The 19473-nt window shown below is 39.9% G+C and overlaps 1 long non-coding RNA gene across 1 annotated transcript; it reads left to right on the forward strand.

The window, feature by feature from the left end:
• Positions 1–421: 421 nt before the first annotated feature.
• Positions 422–2589, forward strand: LOC141615188 (uncharacterized). Its single transcript, XR_012529695.1, has 3 exons — positions 422–617; positions 712–784; positions 2380–2589. It is a non-coding gene; the product is annotated as an uncharacterized LOC141615188 (long non-coding RNA).
• The last annotated feature ends 16884 nt before the right edge of the window (positions 2590–19473 follow it).

Below are 19473 nucleotides of genomic sequence, written 5' to 3' on the forward strand. Positions count from 1 at the left end.
AGATTGTAACACCCGCCCTTTTCGTATAATTTTCATAAAGAAAAGTAATACTTTTACATTACTTTAACTAGTTAATTTCATTATATTAATAAAAGTAATTTAATTAAAGCTATAAGTTTTAAAGCTTACGTATATAAAATATACGTTTTCGTCGGATAGAAATAATAATAATAATAATAATAATAATAATAATAATAATAATAATAATAATAACTATATTGATAATAAAATTTCCGTCTTAAATTATAGTAGGTTTAAGACGAACCTCCGTCTAGTAAAGAATCGTCACATGCTCACATGTGAGGCTAAACTTATCTACTCTCGACCTATCCCGGGTCGACAACACACCCCTCAATTTTGGCACCCAACTAATATAATAATTATTTTTACTCTCCCTCACATACTCTCTGACCAACCAGATTCCACCAACAACTCCCATTCTTTTTCGAAATCCCTGGTAAAACAAACAAACGCAGCACTGTACTCTTCGAACCAAAACAAGCTCAAAAGAACCCATAAATGGCGACTTAAAAATCCTAGATTTATTGCTCAATTTTCGACCAAACTCAATAATTCTTGCACCATTCTTCTCCTTATCTCTTCCTTCATCTTTTAAGGTAAGAAAGGCATAGCCTTGTGAAGTTCCTGTCTCGACCCGTCTCATAAATGTGACGTTTTTAGACTAACTTGGCTCTTATTACGGTTTTTAAGGTGAAGACTTTGAGGACCCCGAAGGAAACTCATTCATAATCGACCATTCACTTGAGGATTGAAGAAAGTTAAGGTAACCGGGATAGGTTACTCGACAAACGTCGGGAAACTCCGCCCATTTCTACTCGTTTTTGCCTTATTTTTCCCAAAGTTGAAGTCTTTGTATGCTTCCCCATAGATGGAGTTGATTGTGTTGTGTTTGTGCTCATTTTTCACGGTTGTTTGGACCCCTTTTTGGTCCGTTTTCTTGCTGAGTTCGGGTAAGGGGAAGTGGTTGGCTTCTCTGTTCTGCCTCGGTTCCCTTTTTTTTTTTTACAGTCGAAATTTCTTTTGCTCTCTCGTCTGGACTCACTCAGTTGCTAGGGACCGTCTGTGTTGCATTGTGTCTGTTGGAATTTGAGGATGCAGGGGATGGAATTTGAGTAATGTAGAGAATGTTAGGGTGTGTCTAGGTACTTCACGGGTTTGGGTAAGAAATTTGTTAGACTCAAAGTCCGCAAATTTCCTGACCGGTTTTGTTTTGGGTTTGGTGTGCAGTGGTCCTCCTTCCTCTTTGTATCGTGATTTCTGGGTTTGCCAAGCACTGATATCATATCCTCCTTCCTTTCTTTATTTGGGATCACTGTGTTTGCCTACTGATGCCGTGCCCTTTGTTTTTGTTTGCTTCTCTTTATTTTCTGATTTCTGATGTTGGACTCACCAACATTCAATTTTTGGGCTCAAACCATGAAAACTTTTGGACTCACCTCTTTATTTAATTTGGACCAAATTTCTGGATGTTTGTGGGTTCATCATTACCAAATTTTTGGGCTCAATATGTCACTTGCATTGGATTGTTTGCATTACGTAAATTTCTCATGACGTAAATTACCCATTACCACTTGTTATATTTTACTTATTTTATTTAATCGGCACGTATAACTATAAAGTGAGATATTTATTTTATATGTCACAAGTATGAAAAGATGATTATAAATAATTACTTGTTGTGAGTCGTATTCTTGTAGAAATGCCATGATACTACCATATATGCTTTTTTTCAATTACGCCCTACTTGTGCTGTTCTGGCAAGTACGGGTTTGGCCTGCTTGTGCTGTTCTGGCAAGTATGGTTTTGGCCACTTGTCTGTGCTGGCAAGTGAGTCATATCTTAGTCTTTCCGCCACTTTCGTCTTTGTTACGCGATTGGGGTACTCGGTCTCTATTAGGAGTCGAGTCTTGGGTGCGTGCTGTGCTGGCGCACGTCGAATCGGGATGTACACCCGAGAATCTGCAGATTTAGACTAGGACCGTATCATTATCGTAGTCCTACCCGGGGAAATTATAGTCTAAGAATAGTAAATGTTAGCATTTTGGATGGTTATATTGGTCATATCTCCTTGAATTACGTGCTCATGGTTAAGTGGCCTTTATCTTGCCTTCCAGCATTTTCCTCCATTATTTAACTTTGTTTATGCTTTGCTTACTTGCCTATTTTATTCCTTTTCCTTATTTATGAATCCTTGATCATGTATGCTCATATGCATAGTTACAATTCAACTCATTCTCATCTTACTTGATATGGTCATTTGTTTGTGTGTTTTGTCATGTTCATCTTGATGTTTTGTGGCTGGGAGAACCTTGAGTTACTCCCCACTGACTGTGGCTTTCATGTTTACATGAATGACAGGTTGGTGAAGATGCTTATATGGGGTTTGACGTGTGAGCTAGCGAGTACCCCGGACTTTTAGATTGCCTATTTACCGCTTAGACTCACCTATTTCTTTATGTCATTCGAGGGATATATTTTCCCCACTTTTGACCGTTTTATTTGTATGGACCCTTGTCTTTATTTCCGTTTTTCCTTCCGTTGAATGTTAGTGACTCCCGCATGCTAAACTCTATCTACTAAATAAAAGTTTTAAAAACTTCACATTTTTCGCATATATTTAGTAGTTTACTTTCCGCTTTATCGCGGGGTGTCACACAGATGCTACATAAAAAGCACGGAAATGCGTGTAAAAATGAGGTGAAAACCTTATATAAAAGACACGCATCAAATCTCCCCAAACCAAACCTTTGCTTGTCCCCAAGCAAATATGAATGCAACTAAGGGTGAACAAAAGAACGGGACCAACACATCAGCTACAAATCATCCACCGGAACCAATTTAATGCAACAAAATGACAAAGTGGCAACTGAAAAGTGCAAACGAGTTAAATTAATGTTTCAAGCTTACTGAACCGTCGACCTTGCAAGATTCAAAGATGTCGGACTCTCACGGGTCGCTCGTCACTCAAAATCAGGTATAGGGTGAGTATATATGTGAAAGATAGGAAGAAGCAAGACACTCACCTAACTCGACCTATAAGAACATGCATGCAGTTAACATGAATAGAGCCTCTACAACCGTACATACGCATTCCAACCATACTAGTGACCAAGACACGTGCCGAGGACTTACATTTGGGTTAGTGAGGTAATGGGTAAGAAGGGGCTAAAATGAATTTGGATATGTGGGGTTAATAGCCAGGCTAGCAACAACGGATCCAAATATAGACTGCATCCCAACTTCGTACTCATAACAGCAAAATGAACGGTGCAAAATTATGCACTAAACTCACAAAACACCAAAAAGTCATCAACTCCCCATAAAATATAAATAAGGCATGGGAGTGTGAAACATTGAGCAATTCTCATTCTTTTTCATTCCTTTTCTTTTTTCAATTTGAATTTTTTCTGTCTCTCTTTTTCGCATTTTTTTTTTCTTTTTTCCGTTTTTTTTTTTTTTTCTTTTCTTTCCCTTCAATTCTTCCACCATCTTCTGAAATCAGATGAAATAGCCATATTGCAATAACACATTCCAAGAACTACTCGTTACTAGCTCAGCTAGGGTAGGAAATATTATAGAAAGTAGTTGATGGGCAAAAAGGCAATTTGGCTATGTGCGGCTCATGGGTAGAATGAAATAAGGGGGACTGCCTCTCCTAACACGTGTCACCATCCACAGACCGAATGCATACAGGTATTAAGAAGACTAGATTCATGCTTATGCAAATTAATGTTACATGTCTTAAAGAGAGTACTACTCACATTCTAAATGAAACCGGTCATGAATGTCACCAGTTTAATAAGCTCTAACCTCAGAATGTGTTGTAGCTTGCCGACATAGAGAATCAAGTCTATTCGTTCAGATAAAAGAGAAACAAAAACTCGTAGATTATGCACATAGTCATGCCAACTAAATGTCAAGAATATGCAAGGCTCAAGTAAAGGTTCAAAGTAGCGTCAATGTTCAAACGTTCCGACTCAATTTAAACATGAAAATTTCGAAAATTTTTTTTTGAATTTTATGATTTTTTTTTTATGCTATTGAAATTAATTAAAACAATGCATGCGGAAATAATTAAACGTGCAAGCAAAAATGCAAGAAACATGCAGACACAGATATGGATGCATACCTCCCCCAACCAAACCGTACAATGCCCTCATTGTACCAAAAATAGGGAAAGAAATGCAAACTAAAAAGAAAAGGAGGAGTGGAGTCGGAAGGCTTACAAAACGTCATAAAGCGGGACCTCCCCAAACCGACCATGAACATGGGAGGTCAAAGAAAGTCAAACAGTGGCTTTGTGGACGCAAAACAGCGGCTGGAGGTCAATACCCTTCGATCGAGCACTTGGAACAGCTCGATCGAATATTTCACAGCAGGAGTGGGCTCGATCGAGCATAGCATCACTCGATCGAGTAAGCACGGGTAGGATCTGGTCGATCGAGGACATCACTCCTCGATCGAGTAGCAGCCGCATCAGAGAGTGCTCGATCGAGCTCAAAACCCCTTCGATCGAGTACTTTTAGCCTGCGAAGGACGCATAAAAGCAAAGAAGCACAGAAATTGTTCATAAAGCAGCGTCTAAATGTTAACTTAAAGCTAAAGAAAAACAATTAAAACAGAAAAAACAAATAGTTCAACAAAAGCATAAATAAAACTGTCCGGGCTGCCTCCCGGAGAGCGCTGGTTTAAGAGGTCCTGCACGACCTTTCTGGTATCAAGTTACTGGCGCGTCGAGCTCGTCGAAGCGCAGGACTTCAACGCGGTTGTCCGCTTCACTCGCCTCATGGTAATGCTTCACGTATTGGCCATTCACCTTGAATCTGCGGCCCTCGGAGTCTTCAAGTTCCACGGATCCAAACTTAGTGACGGCTGTCACCGTATATGGACCACTCCACCGGACTTGACTTGCCAGAAATAGTCTCAATCGGGCATTAAACAGCAACACCTTCTGCCCCACATGAAACTCCCGAGGTAGGATTCTCTTGTCATGCCATCTCTTCGTCTTTTCCTTGTAAATGCGCGAGCTGTCATAGGCATTAAGCCTAAACTCCTCTAATTCATCAAGCTGCAAAAGACGATTCGACCACACGGTTTAGGATCATAATTAAGCTCACGGATTGCCCACCAGGCCTTACATTCCAGCTCAACAGGTAAGTGACACGATTTCCCATAAACTAACCTATAAGGTGATGCACCAATTGGTGTCTTAAAGGCAGTTCTATAAGCCCATAATGTGTCATCTAGCTTAAGACTCCAGTCTTTCCGTGATTTAGAAACTACTTTAGACAAGATCTCTTTCAACTCGCGATTAGAGACCTCTACTTGACCACTAGTTTGGGGATGATACCCCAAACCACGCCGGTGTTGGACACCAACTCTAGACAGGATGGAAGTGAGTTTCTTTTCCTTAAAATGCATCCCCCCATCACTAATGACGACCCTAGGGACACCAAAACAGGGGAATATGATCTTTTTGAACATTTTTATCACGGTCTTACCGTCACAATGAGGTGAAGCAATTGCCTCAACCCACTTTGACACATAGTCTACAAATACTAAAATGTACCCGTTACCTTTACTCGGATGGGAACGGTCCTTGGAAACCGATGCCCCAGACATCGAAAACCTCAACCTCTAGGATGCCGTTTTGTGGCATCTCATGTCTCTTCGAAATGTTCCCCGATCGTTGGCATGCATCACAAGTCGAAACAAAAGACTTGGCGTCGCAAACAAAGAAGGCCAAGAAAAAACCAGACCGAAGTACCTTAGCCACGGTGCGCGATGGACCGTGGTGACCACCATATGAAGAGGAGTGACAGCCTTCCAGACTATTTTGGTCTCCCACTGCGGAATACACCGTCTGTAGAGACCGTCTGCACATTCCTTAAACAAGTAAGGATCATCCCGTAATCTTGTTTAGCGTTATAGAGAAAACGCTTCTTCTGCCGAGAAGAAAGGTCGGGCGGCGACTTGCCACCGACACAACGAAGTTAGCTATATCTGCATACCAGGGTTCCTGGTCAACAATAGACGATATAACAAAGAATTAAAGTATCGTCAGGAAAAGAATCATCAATAGGTAGAGAATCTTCCCCTTCTTGTCGCATCGATCGCGACAAGTGATCGCCTCAACGTTCTCGGCTCCTTTCTTATCCTTGATCTGTAAGTCAAACTCCTGAAGAAGGAGTATCCACCTCAGTAGCCGCGGTTTGGCCTCCTTCTTAGCAAGGAGATGCCTCAAAGCTGCATGGTCAGTAAAAACAGTGACTTCTGACCCGACTAAATAAGTACGAAACTTTTCTAAGGCATAAACTACAGCTAAGAGCTCCTTCTCAGTGGTAGTGTACTTCACTTGAGCCTCATCCAGAGTTCGGCTCGCATAGTAAATAGCATTCAATGCTTTGTCTTTCCTCTGACCTAGCACCGCTCCTAGTGCATAGTCACTCGCGTCGCACATGATCTCGAACGGCAAGTCCCAATTGGGAGGCTGTATGATCGGCGCGGAGACTAAGGCCTGCTTTAACCCGTTAAAAGCGAAAAGACAAGCATCGATAAAAACAAAAGGGGCATCCTTAAGCAACAGCTGTGTAAGTGGTTTAGCAATTTTGGAGAAGTCCTTGATGAACCGGCGATAAAAGCCAGCGTGACCAAGGAAGCTCCTCACCCCCTTAACATTAACAGGAGGTGGTAATTGCTGAATCACTTCCACCTTTGCTTTGTCAACTTCTATTCCCCTATCAGAAACTAAGTGCCCTAGGACAACTCCCTCGTTGACCATGAAGTGGCACTTCTCCCGATTCAAAGACGAGGTTAACCTCAATACAAATGACGCAACACTTTCTCAAGGTTAGACAGACAGTCAGAAAAATCACTTCCATATACGCTAAAGTCATCCATAAAAACTTCCATGATAGACTCAATATACTCTGAAAATATCCCCATCATACACCTTTGGAAGGTGGCAGGGGCATTGCACAAACCAAAAGGCATTCTGCGGTACGCAAAAACGCCCTTGGGACAGGTAAATGTAGTCTTGGCTTGATCGTCTGGGTGGATAGGGATCTGAAAGAACCCTGAATACCCATCTAAATAGCAGAAAAACTTATGTGAAGCTAACCTTTCTACCATTTGATCAATAAAAGGAAGGGGGAAGTGGTCTTTCTTGGTGGCGGCATTCACTGTCTCGTAGTCTATGCACATCCGCCAACCAGTCACTACTCGGGTAGGTATTAATTCATTTTTCTCATTCTTAACTACGCTTGTCCCTCCTTTCTTCGGGACTACCCGTCTTGGGCTTACCCATCTAGAATTACCTACCGAATAGATAATACCCGCATCCAAAGACTTCATTACCTCGGCCATCACAACATCCTCGCATCTTCTCGGTTCACCGACGCCGACCCCGCCTGCAAGCTTTGTGATCCTCCTCCAGCTCTATCCTGTGCATACAAATATCGGGACTAATCCCCGTGATATCATCCAGTGAATAGCCCATTGCCTTCCTGTTTTTCTTAAGTACAGCTAACAAAGAAGTTAGCTGATCATCACTAAGCTTGGCACTAACGATGACGGGATACTGCTCTGTATCGTCTAGAAAAGCATATTTAAGATGAGATGGGAGAGGCTTACGTTCCGGTACCTTTACCTCAATGGAGCAAAGAGTGCTGATCATTTGCTCCACCTGCTCTCCGTCATGCTCATCTAAATCATCAACAAGTAAGTCCAATGCAGCGTCATCGTCCTCTGGGCTATCTGCACACTCATCAAAAAGCATAAGAGCTTCCAGTGGGTCCTTCATAAAAGAACCCGACCAGAAGTCATAAATAGACTCATCAATGATATCGACCGAATAGCAAGTGTCCTCTATCATTGGGTGGGCTAAAGTGCTAGGCAAACTAAATGTGATAGCGTCATCCCCTACTGCAAGAGTCAGACGCCCTTGTCTGACATCGATAACGGCCCCAGCTGTACAAAGGAAAGGTCTTCCTAAAATGATTTGGGTCCGGGTGTCTTCAGCTATATCCAAAACAATGAAATCTACGGGGATGTAAAGCTTGCCTATTTTCACAGGCACATCCTCCAAGACACCTAAAGGTCTCCTAACAGATCTATTGGCCATCTGTAGGGTAATGTTAGTCACCTTGAAGTGACTCATCTTCAATTGCTTGCAAACAAGAAGGGGCATGACACTGACGCTGGCGCCTAAATCACAAAGGGCGTTATCAATAACCAAATTACCTATGACACAGGTAATAGAAAAGCTGCCCGGGTCTTTCATTTTTGGAGGGGCCTTATTTAACAGCAAGTTACTAGACTCTTCCATAAATGAAATCGTCTCAAATTCGCTCAAATTCCTCTTACGCGTCACAATATCCTTCATAAACTTAGCGTAAGTAGGAACCTGAGTGACAAGTTCAGAAAAAGGGACAGTTACCTGAAGGTTCTTCACGATGTCCACGAACTTACCGTACTGCTGCTCGATCCTCGCGTCCTTCAGACGACTTGGGAAAGGTACCCTGGTAGCGATGAGCGGTCCCGCAACCTTTTCCTTACCCTTATCGATGCGTGACGTCTCCACAGCAGGGGAAGATGACACGGTGGCGGTATTAGATAGCGAATTAGGAATTCCGCCACTTACTGCACTGGATCGAGTACCGTAACTGGTCGATCGACCAGTTTCTTCTTCAATGTCACTCGATCGAGTGTCTTCTTCAGCATGGTTACTCGATCGACCAACTTGGAGTTATGTACCTCTCGATCGACCGCCACTGTCACTCGATCGAGTGACTGGATGATTAGAACTGCTCGATCGAGTGGATGAGTTGCTCGATCGAGTGGTGACTTCACACGCAGCAAGCATTTCCTGCGCAGAACTCGTCTAAATCATCGTCCTCAATCATCATTAGCTGCCAATATTTTGTCTTCTTCATGATGGAAGTTCATTGCACTTTGGCCGGGTCACAAATTGGAAAAAACTTGGCTTGATCCGTGGCTGTGTCAATCAGTGCGACTTGTTCCTTCAATTCGATATAATCAATCGATTTACGTGACATACTCAGCATAATGGACTTCAACTCGGCAATTTCTTCTCTTGAAGAGGGAGAAGCCGGTCGTGATACTGGCGTAGAAGGGGCGGCAACGCTCTTTATCTCTTCATATAGCTGGGAGAAAGGAACTCCCTGCTTGTACCTCTTATACGCAAGAGCGCGCTCTATACTTGCTACACATTCGTAGAGATCGTGCCCTTCTTCACCACATCTTCCACATGGCTCTGTATGCTCTGTAATCGTAGGCATCTTGGCAAACAGCTAGTCTGCAAAACTATCAAAACTTGCAGAAAGTGAGATCAGCCTCAAGGAATAAATCCCTTGAGACAAAAGACAAACTTAATTTAAGCAACAAAATTGCGCCACCTCCCCGGCAACGGCGCCAAAATTTGACACGTCTGTCGCGTACCTGTCAAAAATAAACCAACTGGTTCCAACTAACTAATATAGCTAGGGAAGTCGGGTCGAATCCACAGAGAGGTAGGAATTGTATGCTAAAACTAGGCTCGTCTAAGTAACCAAATTGGGGGTTTTTAAGTTGTGATTTCTAAACTAATAGAGTGAGGGAAAGAGAAATAAAAGGAAGGAGTTTAACAGATAAGAAGAATAGCTAAGACAACGGTTCACCATAATCATCCGGTCGAGTAATCTAGGTTCTAGGTTAATGCGGTACGGTCTAAGGGGTAGCGAACGTCACCTTTCGGTCCTTAATTCACCCTAAAGTGTAAACAGTTTAACTTTCGCCCTCGCTGCAATACTCTATTGTTTGCTACTAGTCTCCCTCTTCCAACCTTTCGGTCCAGGTCAAGGTCCACTAAGAATAAGGGTCTAATTGCGTCGACTCAATTAGGCAATTACAGTTATTTGTAGCATTTAAACAACAAAGACGGTACCGATATTAGCCTAGTGATTCGATTACCCTCCCTTCAAATCATGGATCCCCTATAGTCTTAGCATAGGAAATTAGCTACTCATAATTATCAAATTAACAATAACAATAACCAAATAATTAAGATTAAACATGACGAATAAACTAATTGATTGAACGATTAGCAAGCAAAGAGAGAAAAGGAATAAAAAACAATAAATACGATGAGGAAATAATTAAATTGATAATACCGAATCAAAGTGGCAAGGTAGAGAGTAGAATTCCCAATTAAACAAAGGACAAAGTAACAGATGAAATGTACGTAGTAAAAGAGATAGGAGTAACGTAGTGTTCTCCTCAGTCTTATACTGAAAATTGTCTTAAACCTAATCCATGGACTGATTACAAAAGCCCATAAAAGATTAGGCGGAAAATAAACTAAAGGCACACGGAAACCCCTCGATCGAGCAAGATTATTACTCGATCGAACTCCAAGTCACTCGATCGAGCTAGGTCAACCTCTCGATCGAGCACCGCCATTGGTCCTCCTCGATCGACTCCTTCACCGGTCGATCGACCGATCTTGAGTATGTACGAAGATTCGATCGAGCACCAAAGTACTCGATCGAGCTATATAGGCGCATTCAGGACTTGAATTTCTTCCTTAACTCAGCTCATACGTCCTCCAAGTGTAAGATTCCTAAGCTCCGGCTCCTTATTTCCCATGAATGCATACAATTGGGACAATTAAGGCTCGATTTAGCTCCTCCTCGGTCGATTCCTGCAAATTACAATAAACGGACCAAAGTAGAATATTCGGGGGTATTTGTAGCCAGATGCTACATAAAAAGCACGGAAATGCGTGTAAAAATGAGGTGAAAACCTTATATAAAAGACACGCATCAGACTCCATGTATGAGAATAACGAATAGAATCTAGTTGATTTACCTAATAAGGTAAAACCTCTACAGTGCAAATGGCTTTACAACATAACGCGTTCTGTAGACGCGCAACCAGATACCTATAAGGCACGACTAGTGGCAAAAGGTTTCACTCAAGTGCACGGATTGCATTATGATGAGATTTTTGCACCTGTAGTCATGCTACGTTCCATTCGGACAATCTTAGCGATTGTCGCCTTTCATGACTAAGAAATTTGGCAAATGGATGTAAAAACCGCCTTCTTAAACGGTTATTTAGAGGAAGAGTTGTACATGGTGCAACCCGAAGGTTTCATAGATCCTGAACATCCTAAGAAAGTATGCAAGCTTAAGCATTCCATTTATGGACTTAAGCAAGCTTCTCGGAGCTGGAATCATCGTTTCGACCAGGTGATAAAAGAGTATAGTTTTACTCGATCGGTCGAGGAACCATGCTTATATACCAAGTCGAGTGGGAGTAAGATTGTATTCTTGATATTGTATGTCGATGACATACTCTTGATTGGGAATGACATTCCTCTCCTATCTTCGGTTAAAGGATGGTTGAAGAACCATTTCCAGATGAAAGATCTGGGTGAGGCACAACGCATTTTGGGAATCCGTATCTACCGAGATAGATCACGACGGACGTTATCACTTAGTTAGGAGTCTTATTTGGATAAGATTCTTGAGAGGTTCAGCATGACCAACTCCAAGAAGGGGAACCTTCCAATGACGTCTGGAATGCAGTTGAGCAAGTCTCAGTCACCCACGACGCCTGAAGGGATTGAGCGCATGAGTCGTATTCCTTATGCATCTGCAATAGGATCAATCATGTATGCTATGATATGCACACGTCCAGACGTGGCATATGCATTGAGTATGACGAGTCAGTACCAAAAGAATCCAGGTAAAACACATTGGATAGCTGTTAAAAATATCCTCAAGTACCTACGGAGGAGTAAGGATAGGGTATTGACTTATGGAGGAGATACTAAGCTATGCGCAATCGGTTACACAGATGCTAGCTTCCAAACGGATCGAGATGATTAGAAATCTCAGTCTAGATTCGTTGTTACTCTTAATGGTGTTGCGGTCAGCTGAAATAGTTCCAAACAGGAAGTTGTAGTAGATTCTACTACTGAGCCATTGAAATATGATAAGCATCGATGACACGTTATTTCCATGAGAATTAAACGCGTACCTGAGTTATAATAGTTGATTATGAATTCGATACGTTATCTTTTTCATAAACTATTTATAACTTCATCGTTTTTATAATATTTTGTTTTTCATGTGGATTGTACTGACAACATTGAACGCCACAAAGTGAACTGAATTACATTATATTTGTTTTGGTCCGTAATCGCCAATGTGAGCTGATAACTCCGGCTATTATATTGTGCAGTCGATTGATGGTGGGTTCAACGAGCCATAAGTCAAACGGTTGACTGATCGATCACAGATGCGAGATTATAATGATACCTCGTAGGACAACGTTTTTGTGACAACGTAATGGAGTCCTAAATGTTTAATAACATTCGGTGCCAGGTCGTGGATAGGACATCCATTGTGTTCCTATAGTCGATTCTTTTGACTATCGACTGTCTCTTGAGATTAAGGCAGTTTTTGGGTGACTTTGGTTTCATTCTCACGGTCTCCCGAATCGGAGGCTAAGTAGATTTTTTCTGGGTCATTTCATACTGTGCTTACATCTCAGGATTCGAGTTGAGGAAAATATCCAACCTTTATCGGTATAGTTATTTCTCGGGGCCACTCGAGGAGTTGTAATTGAAATGCATGGCCATGCTCGAATGTTGATTCGTTTATCGGTTAAGTTACTCTCTAGTCAGGGAAACCACTCTTGATGATGATCGCTTGTAAAATACGACCTTTGTGAATACGGATTTGCAAATTGTTTTACATTGAGTGGGAGAAATTTTAGGATATGAGAATCGGTTATCGCACATACACTTGTGAGGACAAGTGAGAGTTTGTTGGAGCTTGTGTCCTCCACAAATTAGTGTGATAACATTTGTAAATCTCTTACAGGTTCACAAGGGTATACTTCGTATATTTAATCAGTTGATTAACGTTTACCTAATAACGGTTGGCTTGCTAGAAAGTTTGACGTTATTATCATACAGATGGCGGTGATCAACTGGTCCCTAAAGGTCACACCTATAGGATGTGTTTGAGAGATGTGGTTATAGAAATATGATCACATTGATGCCTAATATGACTAAACAGTTAGTTAATGTGTTGATGAGACAATTATTTAATGAAGATTAAATAATATTAGTTGAGACGAATTAATCAGTGAATTAAATAAATTAAATATAATAAGTTATATTTAATTAAATGTATGTAATGTTAGCTTGGACGAATTAATCTGTTAATTCGTAATTAAATGTAATCGGTTATATTTAATATCAACAAGTTGAATGTGTCATAGTGTTAATAGTGAGGGTACACAAACCAAGAGGTCATGGGTTCGATCCTCACTAGATGACAATTTAAAACATTTTATACATTTTGGGAATAACCAAAAATAAGGAAAGAATACTCCTTATTTCGGTTCTGGGCCGAGAAAAATATAAAAGAAAAGCCTACCCTAATTCATTCCTATACACGGTTTATAGGTGAGTGAGAGAGAGGATTTTCTGACCTAATTCATTTTTCATTTTTGCCTCCTCTCTCATCGGAAAAACACAAAGAAAACCTAAAAATTATTTTAATTTTTGGATCGATTCTAGCAAAATCAAGGGCATTTCTCGGAGAATCTTGGGTGCAACTGATAGGAGAATATCTATTTTGATATTGTTCTTAGGCCGTATTTGCTAGGACCGAAGGTTAATTCTGAATCCTTTACTTTTGTTTATGTATTTTAATTTATGACTAGTGATTGTCATCATTAAATTCGTTATAATCCTTCATTTTAAGGGAAGTATACAGATTATTTCCCACAGTCTTGTTGAAGACGGGTCGGAGCAAGTGACGGATAATGTCACTCACAAAACGAATAGGGGGGACAAGGTGGGGGCACCCCATGTGTTTTCCTCCCTCCTTTATATGAGTCATTTGTGAGAAAAAATGGTATCCGTCACTCCAAAGTGACGGATACGTGCCATCACAAATGAGATTTTGTGAAAAAAGAAACTAAGAGAATACACCTCCCACATGCCACAGGGCACGGAGCACAGGCCACACCGCAGCAACTGAAAATAGTACTACAAGACTACAAGGTGAGGAGTGATGACTGATTAAACTCAACAAATCACATCATACCCATCAGCTTAAAAATGATGATGATGATATTGGCGGACTTCACCAGCTTTAGTACTCTTCTTTTACCTAGACCTGGCAAAATCAACCCGGTCCGATTGACCCGACCCGAAAAGGTTGACCCGAGACCCGAAATCGACCCGAACTGCCGCACCCGAATGACACCCGAAGTCCGAATTGACCCGACCCGACCCGAAAATGACCCGAGCTTTCATGGACCCGTAACAGACCCGACCCGAAATGCCCGACCCGAAACCACTCAACCCGAAAATGACCCGACAAAATATAACTCTAATTGACCCCAAAAGTCTTGAAATGCCTTTTTCTCTCTTAATTATTGACCCGAAAATGACCTGACCCAAAATTACCCGACCCGCTTGACCCAAAATAGACCCGACAAACAAACCCGAAACAGACCCGAAATCCGAAATGACCCGACCCGACCCGAGCTATCCCGAAAATTTGAGAAACCTGAAATGGCCCGACCCGAAATGGCCTGACCCGAACCCGACCCGTTAACCCGATTTGCCAGGTCTACTTTTACCCCCAGTATAATTAAAAGCACAAATTCTTATTTGTGACGGAGGGTATTCGTCACAAATAAGAGACGTGTACCATATTGTCTCACAAAAAACCCATAGGGGGTGAGAGAAGGAGCACATGGGGTGAGTGCCCACTTTGTCTCCTCTACCCATTTCCACTCATAAAATACCCGTCGCAAGATCCGACCCGTCACAAGCAAGACTTATTGTGTTGAACAATTGGTCTCCCTTGTGACGGGTTACCATTTGTGGCGGATATTTTGTGAGATAAAATGGTAACAAAATGGGTTAGTGGAGAAAGGGGACCACATGAATAGTATTGCAGAGAGAGAAAAAGTGGGTACTTTGTGAGGTAAAATGGTATCCGTCACTCAAGAGTGACGGATATGTGCCGTCACAAATGAGAATTTGTGTTGAATTAAAAGTTACTTCCAACTTTTTCATTCCTCGGGAAGGGTCTATTTTTGAGAACAAACTCTCCTTTCAAACAGACTATTTTATTTGAAAGCTTCATACCAATGTGATCATTTTTATCATAAAATAGTTATTATTAGGTCACATTTTACATTTAGATTTTTATAGTAAAATATTACTCCCTCTTATTCTCTAACATCTTGCACATTTCCTAAAACGGTAAATTCACTAAGATCTTCTACTTTCCTTATTTGTCTATCATTTGTGGTTATAGTAATTTGTGACCCCGCATTCTCTCTCTTACTTTCATTTATATTCACATATCACCATGCCACTAAATTTTACCCCAACACTAATACTTCCTCCATTCAACTCCAAACTACCATAGTACACTTTTCACGTTTGCCAACGCATGTTTTGCGCGGTAAATATCATTAGCTACGTATATGCAAAAATTATAAAAGTTACATATTTTTAATGTACTCGTAAAGACGAATTAAATAAGATCCCACAAGAATATATTTTCACTTATATATTGAGAGAAAATTGCAATTGAAGATTCATTTGTGAATAGTATGCAAAAACCAATATGGTAGTTTGGAGTTGAATGGAGGAAGTATAAAAGATCATAATAAATAAGAAGAGTACCATTTAAGTTGAGTCACATTTAGACCATCCCCAAGCAGAAGGTCGCCTTAATCGGGTCGCCAAAATTTTTCCTCTTAATCGCACCTTATTAATCTTGACCCACTTTCACCCTCCCAAGCAGAAGGTCACGACCTAGGTCACCAACCCAATCATTTTTTCACTTTCCAACATTTCCAATCATTTACCACATTCACTACCCCACCAAAACATCTCTCTTACTTTTACAATTATTACTAACAAATTATAAATAAATTAATTTTTTTAATATCTTAATATTAAAAAAATGATCCGGATAATAAATAAAAAATTAATTTTAAATCAGTATTAAATATTAAAAAACGTAAAAAAAAAAATAATTACTTTAATAGACGGTTATATCCAATTGAACCGTCAAAGTTTAAATACGTCGACATATAATCTTGCAATCGTTAATTACTTCAAAAAAATTATTTTATTATGATCTATACAAATATATCGTTTTACATTATAAAACCGTCTCATACAATAATTTAACAAAAAAAAAAAAAAAATCACAAAACTCACTATCGTCTTTGTCCCCCTTTCCCAACCACTCATTTCATCACTTAATTCACTTTCTTCATGTTGCTCATTCTTCGGTTCTTTCTCAATCATTCATCCAAACTTCCTTCATTTCATCAATCAAAACCTACATCATTCATCATAAATCAACTTTAAATCACCATTCCGATTAATCAAAGTTCAACCAAATAAAACATTAATCGCCATCTTTTTTTTTTTCGATTTGGGATTATTTTTGATTTTCGATTTCTTTCGATTTGGGATTATTTTCGATTTTCAATTTATATAAACCTATTTTCGACTTTTGATTTACAGATAAACCTTAATCGCCTTGATTTATTTTTGATTTACAAATAAAGATCATTTTTTTTTATTTGGGATTAATTTTTTCGATCATTTTCGACAGATTTAGGGTTTATTTTCTGTGTTATTGATGAAGGCGATTTCTGCAAATGAAGGTGATTATTTTCGCCATGAAGCTTGATCATTTTTTTAAGGGTTATTTAACATAAATACTACAAACTATATGGGGTCTTCTCTTAATACTCTAAACTATATTTTAACTCAAAATAAACCTAACTTTTGAATACCCTCTCTCAAAATAGAATTGGATGACCGACTACCTGCTTGATAGGTCATTATTATCTTAAATTTTTTCCTAATAATAATAAAACCTTTTTTTTTAATCATTACTGAAGTTATAATCATAGAAAATTAAAAATATTGACACCCCACTCATAAAAATCCAACCTCACTGGACAACCTCCTCACCCCACCTCCCCACCCACCACCACCACCACCACAACCCCTACCACCATCATCATACTCCACATTGTCAGACTATCGACGACCAGGCCTTGCCCTAATCACCATTCTAAATCCCATCCAGATACGATTACCACCGCACTTTTGGTTCACCGTCACTTATCCTATAAAATCACCACCACAATAACAACCACACTCCCTTATGCCGACCACCACTCTTCAAGCCGCCACAACTCCCGCCATGTCCGTCCACCACAACACAAATATCCTCTCTTAAAGCTACCATTGCGCTGATGAGATCGCTATACCGTTCTCCTGTAATCAAATCATCCAGATGCGACCACCACCGCCACGTCCGTCCGTCCACCTTTACTCAATTGTTCTTAGTATTCGATTTCTACATGATAGCTTCTCTCAACCCTTTTTTCAGTTCCTTCTTCTCCCCTTCTTTTTCATCTCCTTTAATCCCCACTTCCCAGATTTTTAATTCTCCTCTTTCGACCTTTTTTAATTGATTTTTGTTGTTTTTATGATTAATGGGCAATTGCCTATGTTTGTGATGCCAAAAGTCGTGTTCTTTGACAATTGAATTGAGTTTTTGAAGGATTTTGCATTTTGTTTGTATTGTTTATTATCGTTTGCAGTTGTAAGGTGGATAAGTATGTAATGAATTTGATTGGTTAGATATAAAGATAGGAATGAAGGAGATTTAAGGAAGGAGGGGACAGAAGGGGATTAAAATGGGAGAGGATGAAACTGCCATTAGAATGAGAGGAGGGTGAGGGATTAAACGTGGTAAATGGAGGAGGAAGAGGAAGAGGAATTAAAATTAATTAGAGAAAAGTGGGACCCACGTGTAAATAACCTGCTACTTCAAGTTACTAAAACCGTAATTCTATTAAGAGATAAGGGGTATAATAGTTGAGTATAATATTAGTTAAATTGAAGTTCAGAGTAATTTGAGAAGCACCCTAATAGTTTAGAGTATTCTCATTAAATAACCCTTTTTTTAATGAAGGTTGATCGATTTGGGTTTATTTTCACCAGATCTAGAAAAAAAGTTGCTCAAATTATGTCAAAACTAAGTTCATTTTGTTGCTAATTAAAAAATAAAACCATTTTAGGTATGCTCAGATTTTATTTTATTGTGTTTTACCATATAATTGTTATTTTACATCTTTATTATTTTCTTCTCTTTTTGGGAGATATGGAGATGTGCAGCAGCAGCAGGCCAACAGCAAAGCTTTCAAGGAATTCCGTACTTTGTTTTGATGGTTGTCCTTTTTTGTTTCCAACCAATGAGGTACTGCCACCTATGGGGTCACCAACATTCACCACCTTCCCTATTCAAGGTCATCTGGTGCCCCTCAGTTACTCAAGGTCACCAAAATCATCCCCTTAATCCTAGTTTAAGGGGTCATTAAGGTGACCCAACAAGGTCACGACCCAGTCGGTGACCTTGCTTGGGGATGGTCTTAACATATAGTCCGTTTAAAACCTTTAGATAAAAGTAATCGTCTAAAGACTTATAAATAGAGACCTTCTGATACTTGTATACAAAAACCTCGAAAAAAAAATCCCATCATTGAGAGTTGAGACTAACTTTAAAAGTAGCTAGGACACTGATAATATCACAACTAATTTTACTTGTGCCAAGGAATTAAACTCTGGTGGATATCTATTCACTTGACAAACACAAATTCTCATTATAGACGGCGCATATTCGTCTATATAAACGGGTCAAATATTCACTCACTTTAAGAAAACAGATCTAATATCACCACCTTAACGCTAAATGTCACCCGTGCCATTTCCTAAGGTAGTTTATCACATGAAAATGGTATTGGTGACATTTGACGTTAAGGTGGTGATTTTTTGTCCGTTTTGCTTAAAGTTGGTAACTATTTGACCCGTCTATAGCTATAGACGAATATCCCCGTCTATAATGATACGCTTTGCTTGACAAATTGCCTTAAAAAATTCGTGGCATATAGGTTTTATGACACGGACATGTGACCACCCTTAAATTGCTCCTTTTCTTTGTTTTCTTCTATTTTTAAAATATTAAAGCGTTTTACTTGTGACGGGCTAATCCCGTCACAGGCTTATGACCTCTCACAAAAAGGGAGATGGAAAAAGGTGGGGCACCCCATGTACTTCCCACTCACCTCTTAATGGGCATTTTGTGAGAGGAAACGATATCCGTCACAAGCTTGTGATGGATATCGCTCGTCTTCAATGAGATTTTGTGTTAAAATATTACTCCCTATATCCTAGTGAATAATTTATGTTATATTTATCTCGTGAGGGAAAAGTAATTGTAACTTACGGAGACGGAGGAAGTACATTTTTTAAGACACTAACTTAAAACTCGTACAAAGTTACACACACATATATATATATATAGAGAGAGAGAGAGA

The sequence above is a fragment of the Silene latifolia genome, chromosome 11 (genome assembly GCF_048544455.1).
Source record: "Silene latifolia isolate original U9 population chromosome 11, ASM4854445v1, whole genome shotgun sequence".
Lineage (NCBI taxonomy): Eukaryota > Viridiplantae > Streptophyta > Magnoliopsida > Caryophyllales > Caryophyllaceae > Silene > Silene latifolia.